Source organism: Phalangium opilio, unplaced genomic scaffold, assembly GCF_054372755.1.
Source record: "Phalangium opilio isolate 3A_F unplaced genomic scaffold, DU_Popi_V2 ptg000105l_1, whole genome shotgun sequence".
Classification (NCBI taxonomy): domain Eukaryota; kingdom Metazoa; phylum Arthropoda; class Arachnida; order Opiliones; family Phalangiidae; genus Phalangium; species Phalangium opilio.
Genome location: NW_028324207.1, coordinates 3,865,135 through 3,874,463, shown reverse-complemented (window position 1 = coordinate 3,874,463; position 9,329 = coordinate 3,865,135). Strand labels below are relative to the sequence as shown.

The following is a 9,329-nucleotide window of genomic DNA, read 5'->3' as shown; positions in this document are numbered from 1 at the left end:
AGCTTTAGTAGTTCCACAATTTTTTGAGTGGACTCGCTTAAGAGAAGCAGTCGTGGCCGAGTGGTTAAGGCGACAGACTAGAAATCTGTTGGGATATTCCCGCGCAGGTTCGAATCCTGCCGACTGCGATTGAGCAAAGATTTTTTATTTCAATAATACCTTTGGTGGTTTCACAGATTTCTGAGTAGTCTCGGTTAATCGAAGGAGTCGTGGACGAGTGCTTAAGGCGACAGACTCGAAATCTGTTGGGATATTCCCTCGCAGGTTCGATTCCTGCCGACTGCGTTCGAACTAACATACTTTTTCCAATGATAGCTTTAGTAGTTCCACAATTTTTTAGTGGTCTCGGTTAACAGAAGCAGTCGTGGCCGAGTGGTTAAGGCGACAGACTTGAAATCTGTTGGGATATTCCCGAGCTGGTTCGAATCCTGCCGACTGTGTTCGAACAAACATTCTTATTCCAATAAAAGCTTTAGTAGTTCCACACTTTTTTGAGTGGGATCGGTTAACAGAACCAGTCGTGGCCGAGTTGTCAAGGCGACAGACTAGAAATCTGTTGGGGTATTCCCGCGCAGGTTCGAATCCTGCCGACTGCGATTGAGCAAAGATTTTTTATTTCAACAATACCTTTGGTGGTTTCACAGATTTCTGAGTAGTCTCGGTTAACCGAAGCAGTCGTGGACGAGTGCTTAAGGCGACAGACTCGAAATCTGTTGGGATATTCCCTCGCAGGTTCGATTCCTGCCGACTGCGTTCGAACTAACATACTTTTTCCAATGATAGCTTTAGTAGTTCCACAATTTTTTAGTGGTCTCGGTTAACAGAAGCAGTCGTGGCCGAGTGGTTAAGGCGACAGACTTGAAATCTGTTGGGGTATTCCCGCGCAGGTTCGAATCCTGCCGACTGCGATTGAGCAAAGATTTTTTATTTCAATGATAGCTTTAGTAGTTCCACACTTTTTGAGTGGTCTCCGTTAACAGAAGCAGTCGTGGCCGAGTGGTTAAGGCGACAGACTAGAAATCTGTTGGGATATTCCCGCGCAGGTTCGAATCCTGCCGACTGCGATTGAGCAAAGATTTTTTATTTCAATAATACCTTTGGTGGTTTCACAGATTTCTGAGTAGTCTCGGTTAATCGAAGCAGTCGTGGACGAGTGGGTAAGGCGACAGACTCGAAATTTGTAGCGATATTCCCGCGCAGGTTCGAATCCTGCCGACTGCGTTCGAACACACATACTTATTCCAATGATAGCTTTAGTAGTTCCACAATTTTTTGAGTGGACTCGCTTAACAGAAGCAGTCGTGGCCGAGTGGTTAAGGCGACAGACTAGAAATCTGTTGGGATATTCCCGCGCAGGTTCGAATCCTGCCGACTGCGATTGAGCAAAGATTTTTTATTTCAATAATACCTTTGGTGGTTTCACAGATTTCTGAGTAGTCTCGGTTAATCGAAGCAGTCGTGGACGAGTGCTTAAGGCGACAGACTCGAAATCTGTTATGATATTCCCTCGCAGGTTGGATTCCTGCCGACTGCGTTCGAACTCACATACTTATTCCAATGATAGCTTTAGTAGTTCCACAATTTTTTAGTGGTCTCGGTTAACAGAAGCAGTCGTGGCCGAGTGGTTAAGGCGACAGACTTGAAATCTGTTGGGATGTTCCCGCGCAGGTTCGAATCCTGCCGCCTGCGTTCGAACACACATACTTATTCCAATGATAGCTTTAGTAGTTCCACAATTTTTTGAGTGGACTCGCTTAAGAGAAGCTGTCGTGGCCGAGTGGTTAAGGCGACAGACTAGAAATCTGTTGGGATATTCCCGCGCAGGTTCGAATCCTGCCGACTGCGATTGAGCAAAGATTTTTTATTTCAATAATACCTTTGGTGGTTTCACAGATTTCTGAGTAGTCTCGGTTAATCGAAGGATTCGTGGACGAGTGCTTAAGGCGACAGACTCGAAATCTGTTGGGATATTCCCTCGCAGGTTCGATTCCTGCCGACTGCGTTCGAACTAACATACTTTTTCCAATGATAGCTTTAGTAGTTCCACAATTTTTTAGTGGTCTCGGTTAACAGAAGCAGTCGTGGCCGAGTGGTTAAGGCGACAGACTTGAAATCTGTTGGGATATTCCCGAGCTGGTTCGAATCCTGCCGACTGTGTTCGAACAAACATTCTTATTCCAATAAAAGCTTTAGTAGTTCCACACTTTTTTGAGTGGAATCGGTTAACAGAACCAGTCGTGGCCGAGTTGTCAAGGCGACAGACTAGAAATCTGTTGGGGTATTCCCGCGCAGGTTCGAATCCTGCCGACTGCGATTGAGCAAAGATTTTTTATTTCAATAATACCTTTGGTGGTTTCACAGATTTCTGAGTAGTCTCGGTTAACCGAAGCAGTCGTGGACGAGTGCTTAAGGCGACAGACTCGAAATCTGTTGGGATATTCCCTCGCAGGTTCGATTCCTGCCGACTGCGTTCGAACTAACATACTTTTTCCAATGATAGCTTTAGTAGTTCCACAATTTTTTAGTGGTCTCGGTTAACAGAAGCAGTCGTGGCCGAGTGGTTAAGGCGACAGACTTGAAATCTGTTGGGGTATTCCCGCGCAGGTTCGAATCCTGCCGACTGCGATTGAGCAAAGATTTTTTATTTCAATGATAGCTTTAGTAGTTCCACACTTTTTGAGTGGTCTCCGTTAACAGAAGCAGTCGTGGCCGAGTGGTTAAGGCGACAGACTAGAAATCTTTTGGGATATTCCCGCGCAGGTTCGAATCCTGCCGACTGCGATTGAGCAAAGATTTTTTATTTCAATAATACCTTTGGTGGTTTCACAGATTTCTGAGTAGTCTCGGTTAATCGAAGCAGTCGTGGACGAGTGGGTAAGGCGACAGACTCGAAATTTGTAGCGATATTCCCGCGCAGGTTCGAATCCTGCCGACTGCGTTCGAACACACATACTTATTCCAATGATAGCTTTAGTAGTTCCACAATTTTTTGAGTGGACTCGCTTAACAGAAGCAGTCGTGGGCGAGTGGTTAAGGCGACAGACTAGAAATCTGTTGGGATATTCCCGCGCAGGTTCGAATCCTGCCGACTGCGATTGAGCAAAGATTTTTTATTTCAATAATACCTTTGGTGGTTTCACAGATTTCTGAGTAGTCTCGGTTAATCGAAGCAGTCGTGGACGAGTGCTTAAGGCGACAGACTCGAAATCTGTTGGGATATTCCCTCGCAGGTTGGATTCCTGCCGACTGCGTTCGAACTCACATACTTATTCCAATGATAGCTTTAGTAGTTCCACAATTTTTTGAGTGGACTCGCTTAAGAGAAGCTGTCGTGGCCGAGTGGTTAAGGCGACAGACTAGAAATATGTTGGGATATTCCCGCGCAGGTTCGAATCCTGCCGACTGCGATTGAGCAAAGATTTTTTATTTCAATAATACCTTTTGTGGTTTCACAGATTTCTGAGTAGTCTCGGTTAATCGAAGGAGTCGTGGACGAGTGCTTAAGGCGACAGACTCGAAATCTGTTGGGATATTCCCTCGCAGGTTCGATTCCTGCCGACTGCGTTCGAACTAACATACTTTTTCCAATGATAGCTTTAGTAGTTCCACAATTTTTTAGTGGTCTCGGTTAACAGAAGCAGTCGTGGCCGAGTGGTTAAGGCGACAGACTTGAAATCTGTTGGGATATTCCCGAGCTGGTTCGAAGCCTGCCGACTGTGTTCGAACAAACATTCTTATTCCAATAAAAGCTTTAGTAGTTCCACACTTTTTTGAGTGTAATCGGTTAACAGAACCAGTCGTGGCCGAGTTGTCAAGGCGACAGACTAGAAATCTGTTGGGGTATTCCCGCGCAGGTTCGAATCCTGCCGACTGCGATTGAGCACAGATTTTTTATTTCAATAATACCTTTGGTGGTTTCACAGATTTCTGAGTAGTCTCGGTTAATCGAAGCAGTCGTGGACGAGTGCTTAAGGCGACAGACTCGAAATCTGTTGGGATATTCCCTCGCAGGTTCGATTCCTGCCGACTGCGTTCGAACTAACATACTTTTTCCAATGATAGCTTTAGTAGTTCCACAATTTTTTAGTGGTCTCGGTTAACAGAAGCAGTCGTGGCCGAGTGGTTAAGGCGACAGACTTGAAATCTGTTGGGGTATTCCCGCGCAGGTTCGAATCCTGCCGACTGCGATTGAGCAAAGATTTTTTATTTCAATGATAGCTTTAGTAGTTCCACACTTTTTGAGTGGTCTCCGTTAACAGAAGCAGTCGTGGCCGAGTGGTTAAGGCGACAGACTAGAAATCTGTTGGGATATTCCCGCGCAGGTTCGAATCCTGCCGACTGCGATTGAGCAAAGATTTTTTATTTCAATAATACCTTTGGTGGTTTCACAGATTTCTGAGTAGTCTCGGTTAATCGAAGGAGTCGTGGACGAGTGCTTAAGGCGACAGACTCGAAATCTGTTGGGATATTCCCTCGCAGGTTCGATTCCTGCCGACTGCGTTCGAACTAACATACTTTTTCCAATGATAGCTTTAGTAGTTCCACAATTTTTTAGTGGTCTCGGTTAACAGAAGCAGTCGTGGCCGAGTGGTTAAGGCGACAGACTTGAAATCTGTTGGGATATTCCCGAGCTGGTTCGAAGCCTGCCGACTGTGTTCGAACAAACATTCTTATTCCAATAAAAGCTTTAGTAGTTCCACACTTTTTTGAGTGGAATCGGTTAACAGAACCAGTCGTGGCCGAGTTGTCAAGGCGACAGACTAGAAATCTGTTGGGGTATTCCCGCGCAGGTTCGAATCCTGCCGACTGCGATTGAGCACAGATTTTTTATTTCAATAATACCTTTGGTGGTTTCACAGATTTCTGAGTAGTCTCGGTTAATCGAAGCAGTCGTGGACGAGTGCTTAAGGCGACAGACTCGAAATCTGTTGGGATATTCCCTCGCAGGTTCGATTCCTGCCGACTGCGTTCGAACTAACATACTTTTTCCAATGATAGCTTTAGTAGTTCCACAATTTTTTAGTGGTCTCGGTTAACAGAAGCAGTCGTGGCCGAGTGGTTAAGGCGACAGACTTGAAATCTGTTGGGGTATTCCCGCGCAGGTTCGAATCCTGCCGACTGCGATTGAGCAAAGATTTTTTATTTCAATGATAGCTTTAGTAGTTCCACACTTTTTGAGTGGTCTCCGTTAACAGAAGCAGTCGTGGCCGAGTGGTTAAGGCGACAGACTAGAAATCTGTTGGGATATTCCCGCGCAGGTTCGAATCCTGCCGACTGCGATTGAGCAAAGATTTTTTATTTCAATAATACCTTTGGTGGTTTCACAGATTTCTGAGTAGTCTCGGTTAATCGAAGGAGTCGTGGACGAGTGCTTAAGGCGACAGACTCGAAATCTGTTGGGATATTCCCTCGCAGGTTCGATTCCTGCCGACTGCGTTCGAACTAACATACTTTTTCCAATGATAGCTTTAGTAGTTCCACAATTTTTTAGTGGTCTCGGTTAACAGAAGCAGTCGTGGCCGAGTGGTTAAGGCGACAGACTTGAAATCTGTTGGGATATTCCCGAGCTGGTTCGAATCCTGCCGACTGTGTTCGAACAAACATTCTTATTCCAATAAAAGCTTTAGTAGTTCCACACTTTTTTGAGTGGAATCGGTTAACAGAACCAGTCGTGGCCGAGTTGTCAAGGCGACAGACTAGAAATCTGTTGGGGTATTCCCGCGCAGGTTCGAATCCTGCCGACTGCGATTGAGCAAAGATTTTTTATTTCAATAATACCTTTGGTGGTTTCACAGATTTCTGAGTAGTCTCGGTTAACCGAAGCAGTCGTGGACGAGTGCTTAAGGCGACAGACTCGAAATCTGTTGGGATATTCCCTCGCAGGTTCGATTCCTGCCGACTGCGTTCGAACTAACATACTTTTTCCAATGATAGCTTTAGTAGTTCCACAATTTTTTAGTGGTCTCGGTTAACAGAAGCAGTCGTGGCCGAGTGGTTAAGGCGACAGACTTGAAATCTGTTGGGGTATTCCCGCGCAGGTTCGAATCCTGCCGACTGCGATTGAGCAAAGATTTTTTATTTCAATGATAGCTTTAGTAGTTCCACACTTTTTGAGTGGTCTCCGTTAACAGAAGCAGTCGTGGCCGAGTGGTTAAGGCGACAGACTAGAAATCTGTTGGGATATTCCCGCGCAGGTTCGAATCCTGCCGACTGCGATTGAGCAAAGATTTTTTATTTCAATAATACCTTTGGTGGTTTCACAGATTTCTGAGTAGTCTCGGTTAATCGAAGGAGTCGTGGACGAGTGCTTAAGGCGACAGACTCGAAATCTGTTGGGATATTCCCTCGCAGGTTCGATTCCTGCCGACTGCGTTCGAACTAACATACTTTTTCCAATGATAGCTTTAGTAGTTCCACAATTTTTTAGTGGTCTCGGTTAACAGAAGCAGTCGTGGCCGAGTGGTTAAGGCGACAGACTTGAAATCTGTTGGGATATTCCCGAGCTGGTTCGAATCCTGCCGACTGTGTTCGAACAAACATTCTTATTCCAATAAAAGCTTTAGTAGTTCCACACTTTTTTGAGTGGAATCGGTTAACAGAACCAGTCGTGGCCGAGTTGTCAAGGCGACAGACTAGAAATCTGTTGGGGTATTCCCGCGCAGGTTCGAATCCTGCCGACTGCGATTGAGCAAAGATTTTTTATTTCAATAATACCTTTGGTGGTTTCACAGATTTCTGAGTAGTCTCGGTTAACCGAAGCAGTCGTGGACGAGTGCTTAAGGCGACAGACTCGAAATCTGTTGGGATATTCCCTCGCAGGTTCGATTCCTGCCGACTGCGTTCGAACTAACATACTTTTTCCAATGATAGCTTTAGTAGTTCCACAATTTTTTAGTGGTCTCGGTTAACAGAAGCAGTCGTGGCCGAGTGGTTAAGGCGACAGACTTGAAATCTGTTGGGGTATTCCCGCGCAGGTTCGAATCCTGCCGACTGCGATTGAGCAAAGATTTTTTATTTCAATGATAGCTTTAGTAGTTCCACACTTTTTGAGTGGTCTCCGTTAACAGAAGCAGTCGTGGCCGAGTGGTTAAGGCGACAGACTAGAAATCTTTTGGGATATTCCCGCGCAGGTTCGAATCCTGCCGACTGCGATTGAGCAAAGATTTTTTATTTCAATAATACCTTTGGTGGTTTCACAGATTTCTGAGTAGTCTCGGTTAATCGAAGCAGTCGTGGACGAGTGGGTAAGGCGACAGACTCGAAATTTGTAGCGATATTCCCGCGCAGGTTCGAATCCTGCCGACTGCGTTCGAACACACATACTTATTCCAATGATAGCTTTAGTAGTTCCACAATTTTTTGAGTGGACTCGCTTAACAGAAGCAGTCGTGGGCGAGTGGTTAAGGCGACAGACTAGAAATCTGTTGGGATATTCCCGCGCAGGTTCGAATCCTGCCGACTGCGATTGAGCAAAGATTTTTTATTTCAATAATACCTTTGGTGGTTTCACAGATTTCTGAGTAGTCTCGGTTAATCGAAGCAGTCGTGGACGAGTGCTTAAGGCGACAGACTCGAAATCTGTTGGGATATTCCCTCGCAGGTTGGATTCCTGCCGACTGCGTTCGAACTCACATACTTATTCCAATGATAGCTTTAGTAGTTCCACAATTTTTTGAGTGGACTCGCTTAAGAGAAGCTGTCGTGGCCGAGTGGTTAAGGCGACAGACTAGAAATATGTTGGGATATTCCCGCGCAGGTTCGAATCCTGCCGACTGCGATTGAGCAAAGATTTTTTATTTCAATAATACCTTTTGTGGTTTCACAGATTTCTGAGTAGTCTCGGTTAATCGAAGGAGTCGTGGACGAGTGCTTAAGGCGACAGACTCGAAATCTGTTGGGATATTCCCTCGCAGGTTCGATTCCTGCCGACTGCGTTCGAACTAACATACTTTTTCCAATGATAGCTTTAGTAGTTCCACAATTTTTTAGTGGTCTCGGTTAACAGAAGCAGTCGTGGCCGAGTGGTTAAGGCGACAGACTTGAAATCTGTTGGGATATTCCCGAGCTGGTTCGAAGCCTGCCGACTGTGTTCGAACAAACATTCTTATTCCAATAAAAGCTTTAGTAGTTCCACACTTTTTTGAGTGGAATCGGTTAACAGAACCAGTCGTGGCCGAGTTGTCAAGGCGACAGACTAGAAATCTGTTGGGGTATTCCCGCGCAGGTTCGAATCCTGCCGACTGCGATTGAGCAAAGATTTTTTATTTCAATAATACCTTTGGTGGTTTCACAGATTTCTGAGTAGTCTCGGTTAATCGAAGGAGTCGTGGATGAGTGCTTAAGGCGACAGACTCGAAATCTGTTGGGATATTCCCTCGCAGGTTCGATTCCTGCCGACTGCGTTCGAACTAACATACTTTTTCCAATGATAGCTTTAGTAGTTCCACAATTTTTTAGTGGTCTCGGTTAACAGAAGCAGTCGTGGCCGAGTGGTTAAGGCGACAGACTTGAAATCTGTTGGGGTATTCCCGCGCAGGTTCGAATCCTGCCGACTGCGATTGAGCAAAGATTTTTTATTTCAATGATAGCTTTAGTAGTTCCACACTTTTTGAGTGGTCTCCGTTAACAGAAGCAGTCGTGGCCGAGTGGTTAAGGCGACAGACTAGAAATCTGTTGGGATATTCCCGCGCAGGTTCGAATCCTGCCGACTGCGATTGAGCAAAGATTTTTTATTTCAATAATACCTTTGGTGGTTTCACAGATTTCTGAGTAGTCTCGGTTAATCGAAGCAGTCGTGGACGAGTGCTTAAGTCGACAGACTCGAAATCTGTTGGGATATTCCCTCGCAGGTTCGATTCCTGCCGACTGCGTTCGAACTCACATACTTATTCCAATGATAGCTTTAGTAGTTCCACAATTTTTAGTGGTCTCGGTTAACAGAAGCAGTCGTGGCCGAGTGGTGTAGGCGACAGACTTGAAATTTGTTGGGATATTCCCGCGCTGGTTCGAATCCTGCCGACTAATTTCGAACAAACATTCTTATTCCAATAATAGCTTTAGTAGTTCCACACTTTTTTGAGTGGTCTCGGTTAACAGAAGCAGTCGTGGCCGAGTTGTCAAGGCGACAGACTAGAAATCTGTTGGGATATTCCCGCGCAGGTTCGACTCCTGCCGACTGCGATTGAGCAAAGATTTTTTATTTCAATAATACCTTTGGTGGTTTCACAGATCTCTGAGTAGTCTCGGTTAATCGAAGCAGTCCTGGACGAGTGGGTAAGGCGACAGACTCGAAATTTGTAGCGATATTCCCGCGCAGGTTCGAATCCTGC

At 45.5% G+C, this 9,329-nt stretch overlaps 48 non-coding genes across 48 annotated transcripts; all 48 read left to right on the top strand.

The window, feature by feature from the left end:
* The first annotated feature begins 46 nt into the window (after nucleotides 1-46).
* Nucleotides 47-128, top strand: TRNAS-AGA (transfer RNA serine (anticodon AGA)). Its single transcript has one exon. It is a non-coding gene; the product is annotated as a tRNA-Ser (tRNA).
* Nucleotides 129-358: 230 nt separating this feature from the next.
* TRNAS-UGA (transfer RNA serine (anticodon UGA)) lies at nucleotides 359-440 on the top strand. Its single transcript has one exon. It is a non-coding gene; the product is annotated as a tRNA-Ser (tRNA).
* A 74-nt stretch (nucleotides 441-514) lies between these two features.
* TRNAS-AGA (transfer RNA serine (anticodon AGA)) lies at nucleotides 515-596 on the top strand. The gene has a single exon. It is a non-coding gene; the product is annotated as a tRNA-Ser (tRNA).
* Nucleotides 597-671: 75 nt separating this feature from the next.
* On the top strand, nucleotides 672-753 carry TRNAS-CGA (transfer RNA serine (anticodon CGA)). The gene has a single exon. It is a non-coding gene; the product is annotated as a tRNA-Ser (tRNA).
* Nucleotides 754-826: 73 nt separating this feature from the next.
* TRNAS-UGA (transfer RNA serine (anticodon UGA)) lies at nucleotides 827-908 on the top strand. The gene has a single exon. It is a non-coding gene; the product is annotated as a tRNA-Ser (tRNA).
* Nucleotides 909-982: 74 nt separating this feature from the next.
* TRNAS-AGA (transfer RNA serine (anticodon AGA)) lies at nucleotides 983-1,064 on the top strand. Its single transcript has one exon. It is a non-coding gene; the product is annotated as a tRNA-Ser (tRNA).
* Nucleotides 1,065-1,139: 75 nt separating this feature from the next.
* Nucleotides 1,140-1,221, top strand: TRNAS-CGA (transfer RNA serine (anticodon CGA)). Its single transcript has one exon. It is a non-coding gene; the product is annotated as a tRNA-Ser (tRNA).
* Nucleotides 1,222-1,295: 74 nt separating this feature from the next.
* On the top strand, nucleotides 1,296-1,377 carry TRNAS-AGA (transfer RNA serine (anticodon AGA)). The gene has a single exon. It is a non-coding gene; the product is annotated as a tRNA-Ser (tRNA).
* Nucleotides 1,378-1,607: 230 nt separating this feature from the next.
* On the top strand, nucleotides 1,608-1,689 carry TRNAS-UGA (transfer RNA serine (anticodon UGA)). The gene has a single exon. It is a non-coding gene; the product is annotated as a tRNA-Ser (tRNA).
* Nucleotides 1,690-1,763: 74 nt separating this feature from the next.
* TRNAS-AGA (transfer RNA serine (anticodon AGA)) lies at nucleotides 1,764-1,845 on the top strand. The gene has a single exon. It is a non-coding gene; the product is annotated as a tRNA-Ser (tRNA).
* A 230-nt stretch (nucleotides 1,846-2,075) lies between these two features.
* On the top strand, nucleotides 2,076-2,157 carry TRNAS-UGA (transfer RNA serine (anticodon UGA)). The gene has a single exon. It is a non-coding gene; the product is annotated as a tRNA-Ser (tRNA).
* A 74-nt stretch (nucleotides 2,158-2,231) lies between these two features.
* Nucleotides 2,232-2,313, top strand: TRNAS-AGA (transfer RNA serine (anticodon AGA)). Its single transcript has one exon. It is a non-coding gene; the product is annotated as a tRNA-Ser (tRNA).
* A 75-nt stretch (nucleotides 2,314-2,388) lies between these two features.
* TRNAS-CGA (transfer RNA serine (anticodon CGA)) lies at nucleotides 2,389-2,470 on the top strand. The gene has a single exon. It is a non-coding gene; the product is annotated as a tRNA-Ser (tRNA).
* Nucleotides 2,471-2,543: 73 nt separating this feature from the next.
* TRNAS-UGA (transfer RNA serine (anticodon UGA)) lies at nucleotides 2,544-2,625 on the top strand. The gene has a single exon. It is a non-coding gene; the product is annotated as a tRNA-Ser (tRNA).
* A 74-nt stretch (nucleotides 2,626-2,699) lies between these two features.
* On the top strand, nucleotides 2,700-2,781 carry TRNAS-AGA (transfer RNA serine (anticodon AGA)). Its single transcript has one exon. It is a non-coding gene; the product is annotated as a tRNA-Ser (tRNA).
* A 75-nt stretch (nucleotides 2,782-2,856) lies between these two features.
* On the top strand, nucleotides 2,857-2,938 carry TRNAS-CGA (transfer RNA serine (anticodon CGA)). Its single transcript has one exon. It is a non-coding gene; the product is annotated as a tRNA-Ser (tRNA).
* A 74-nt stretch (nucleotides 2,939-3,012) lies between these two features.
* On the top strand, nucleotides 3,013-3,094 carry TRNAS-AGA (transfer RNA serine (anticodon AGA)). The gene has a single exon. It is a non-coding gene; the product is annotated as a tRNA-Ser (tRNA).
* Nucleotides 3,095-3,325: 231 nt separating this feature from the next.
* On the top strand, nucleotides 3,326-3,407 carry TRNAS-AGA (transfer RNA serine (anticodon AGA)). Its single transcript has one exon. It is a non-coding gene; the product is annotated as a tRNA-Ser (tRNA).
* Nucleotides 3,408-3,637: 230 nt separating this feature from the next.
* TRNAS-UGA (transfer RNA serine (anticodon UGA)) lies at nucleotides 3,638-3,719 on the top strand. The gene has a single exon. It is a non-coding gene; the product is annotated as a tRNA-Ser (tRNA).
* A 74-nt stretch (nucleotides 3,720-3,793) lies between these two features.
* Nucleotides 3,794-3,875, top strand: TRNAS-AGA (transfer RNA serine (anticodon AGA)). Its single transcript has one exon. It is a non-coding gene; the product is annotated as a tRNA-Ser (tRNA).
* Nucleotides 3,876-3,950: 75 nt separating this feature from the next.
* Nucleotides 3,951-4,032, top strand: TRNAS-CGA (transfer RNA serine (anticodon CGA)). The gene has a single exon. It is a non-coding gene; the product is annotated as a tRNA-Ser (tRNA).
* A 73-nt stretch (nucleotides 4,033-4,105) lies between these two features.
* Nucleotides 4,106-4,187, top strand: TRNAS-UGA (transfer RNA serine (anticodon UGA)). Its single transcript has one exon. It is a non-coding gene; the product is annotated as a tRNA-Ser (tRNA).
* A 74-nt stretch (nucleotides 4,188-4,261) lies between these two features.
* On the top strand, nucleotides 4,262-4,343 carry TRNAS-AGA (transfer RNA serine (anticodon AGA)). Its single transcript has one exon. It is a non-coding gene; the product is annotated as a tRNA-Ser (tRNA).
* Nucleotides 4,344-4,573: 230 nt separating this feature from the next.
* TRNAS-UGA (transfer RNA serine (anticodon UGA)) lies at nucleotides 4,574-4,655 on the top strand. The gene has a single exon. It is a non-coding gene; the product is annotated as a tRNA-Ser (tRNA).
* A 74-nt stretch (nucleotides 4,656-4,729) lies between these two features.
* Nucleotides 4,730-4,811, top strand: TRNAS-AGA (transfer RNA serine (anticodon AGA)). The gene has a single exon. It is a non-coding gene; the product is annotated as a tRNA-Ser (tRNA).
* Nucleotides 4,812-4,886: 75 nt separating this feature from the next.
* TRNAS-CGA (transfer RNA serine (anticodon CGA)) lies at nucleotides 4,887-4,968 on the top strand. The gene has a single exon. It is a non-coding gene; the product is annotated as a tRNA-Ser (tRNA).
* Nucleotides 4,969-5,041: 73 nt separating this feature from the next.
* Nucleotides 5,042-5,123, top strand: TRNAS-UGA (transfer RNA serine (anticodon UGA)). The gene has a single exon. It is a non-coding gene; the product is annotated as a tRNA-Ser (tRNA).
* Nucleotides 5,124-5,197: 74 nt separating this feature from the next.
* On the top strand, nucleotides 5,198-5,279 carry TRNAS-AGA (transfer RNA serine (anticodon AGA)). The gene has a single exon. It is a non-coding gene; the product is annotated as a tRNA-Ser (tRNA).
* Nucleotides 5,280-5,509: 230 nt separating this feature from the next.
* On the top strand, nucleotides 5,510-5,591 carry TRNAS-UGA (transfer RNA serine (anticodon UGA)). Its single transcript has one exon. It is a non-coding gene; the product is annotated as a tRNA-Ser (tRNA).
* Nucleotides 5,592-5,665: 74 nt separating this feature from the next.
* TRNAS-AGA (transfer RNA serine (anticodon AGA)) lies at nucleotides 5,666-5,747 on the top strand. The gene has a single exon. It is a non-coding gene; the product is annotated as a tRNA-Ser (tRNA).
* A 75-nt stretch (nucleotides 5,748-5,822) lies between these two features.
* Nucleotides 5,823-5,904, top strand: TRNAS-CGA (transfer RNA serine (anticodon CGA)). The gene has a single exon. It is a non-coding gene; the product is annotated as a tRNA-Ser (tRNA).
* Nucleotides 5,905-5,977: 73 nt separating this feature from the next.
* TRNAS-UGA (transfer RNA serine (anticodon UGA)) lies at nucleotides 5,978-6,059 on the top strand. Its single transcript has one exon. It is a non-coding gene; the product is annotated as a tRNA-Ser (tRNA).
* Nucleotides 6,060-6,133: 74 nt separating this feature from the next.
* Nucleotides 6,134-6,215, top strand: TRNAS-AGA (transfer RNA serine (anticodon AGA)). Its single transcript has one exon. It is a non-coding gene; the product is annotated as a tRNA-Ser (tRNA).
* A 230-nt stretch (nucleotides 6,216-6,445) lies between these two features.
* On the top strand, nucleotides 6,446-6,527 carry TRNAS-UGA (transfer RNA serine (anticodon UGA)). The gene has a single exon. It is a non-coding gene; the product is annotated as a tRNA-Ser (tRNA).
* A 74-nt stretch (nucleotides 6,528-6,601) lies between these two features.
* On the top strand, nucleotides 6,602-6,683 carry TRNAS-AGA (transfer RNA serine (anticodon AGA)). Its single transcript has one exon. It is a non-coding gene; the product is annotated as a tRNA-Ser (tRNA).
* Nucleotides 6,684-6,758: 75 nt separating this feature from the next.
* On the top strand, nucleotides 6,759-6,840 carry TRNAS-CGA (transfer RNA serine (anticodon CGA)). The gene has a single exon. It is a non-coding gene; the product is annotated as a tRNA-Ser (tRNA).
* Nucleotides 6,841-6,913: 73 nt separating this feature from the next.
* TRNAS-UGA (transfer RNA serine (anticodon UGA)) lies at nucleotides 6,914-6,995 on the top strand. Its single transcript has one exon. It is a non-coding gene; the product is annotated as a tRNA-Ser (tRNA).
* Nucleotides 6,996-7,069: 74 nt separating this feature from the next.
* Nucleotides 7,070-7,151, top strand: TRNAS-AGA (transfer RNA serine (anticodon AGA)). Its single transcript has one exon. It is a non-coding gene; the product is annotated as a tRNA-Ser (tRNA).
* Nucleotides 7,152-7,226: 75 nt separating this feature from the next.
* Nucleotides 7,227-7,308, top strand: TRNAS-CGA (transfer RNA serine (anticodon CGA)). Its single transcript has one exon. It is a non-coding gene; the product is annotated as a tRNA-Ser (tRNA).
* A 74-nt stretch (nucleotides 7,309-7,382) lies between these two features.
* Nucleotides 7,383-7,464, top strand: TRNAS-AGA (transfer RNA serine (anticodon AGA)). The gene has a single exon. It is a non-coding gene; the product is annotated as a tRNA-Ser (tRNA).
* A 231-nt stretch (nucleotides 7,465-7,695) lies between these two features.
* On the top strand, nucleotides 7,696-7,777 carry TRNAS-AGA (transfer RNA serine (anticodon AGA)). The gene has a single exon. It is a non-coding gene; the product is annotated as a tRNA-Ser (tRNA).
* Nucleotides 7,778-8,007: 230 nt separating this feature from the next.
* Nucleotides 8,008-8,089, top strand: TRNAS-UGA (transfer RNA serine (anticodon UGA)). The gene has a single exon. It is a non-coding gene; the product is annotated as a tRNA-Ser (tRNA).
* A 74-nt stretch (nucleotides 8,090-8,163) lies between these two features.
* Nucleotides 8,164-8,245, top strand: TRNAS-AGA (transfer RNA serine (anticodon AGA)). The gene has a single exon. It is a non-coding gene; the product is annotated as a tRNA-Ser (tRNA).
* A 230-nt stretch (nucleotides 8,246-8,475) lies between these two features.
* Nucleotides 8,476-8,557, top strand: TRNAS-UGA (transfer RNA serine (anticodon UGA)). The gene has a single exon. It is a non-coding gene; the product is annotated as a tRNA-Ser (tRNA).
* Nucleotides 8,558-8,631: 74 nt separating this feature from the next.
* Nucleotides 8,632-8,713, top strand: TRNAS-AGA (transfer RNA serine (anticodon AGA)). Its single transcript has one exon. It is a non-coding gene; the product is annotated as a tRNA-Ser (tRNA).
* A 75-nt stretch (nucleotides 8,714-8,788) lies between these two features.
* Nucleotides 8,789-8,870, top strand: TRNAS-CGA (transfer RNA serine (anticodon CGA)). Its single transcript has one exon. It is a non-coding gene; the product is annotated as a tRNA-Ser (tRNA).
* A 72-nt stretch (nucleotides 8,871-8,942) lies between these two features.
* TRNAS-UGA (transfer RNA serine (anticodon UGA)) lies at nucleotides 8,943-9,024 on the top strand. The gene has a single exon. It is a non-coding gene; the product is annotated as a tRNA-Ser (tRNA).
* Nucleotides 9,025-9,098: 74 nt separating this feature from the next.
* On the top strand, nucleotides 9,099-9,180 carry TRNAS-AGA (transfer RNA serine (anticodon AGA)). Its single transcript has one exon. It is a non-coding gene; the product is annotated as a tRNA-Ser (tRNA).
* The last annotated feature ends 149 nt before the right edge of the window (nucleotides 9,181-9,329 follow it).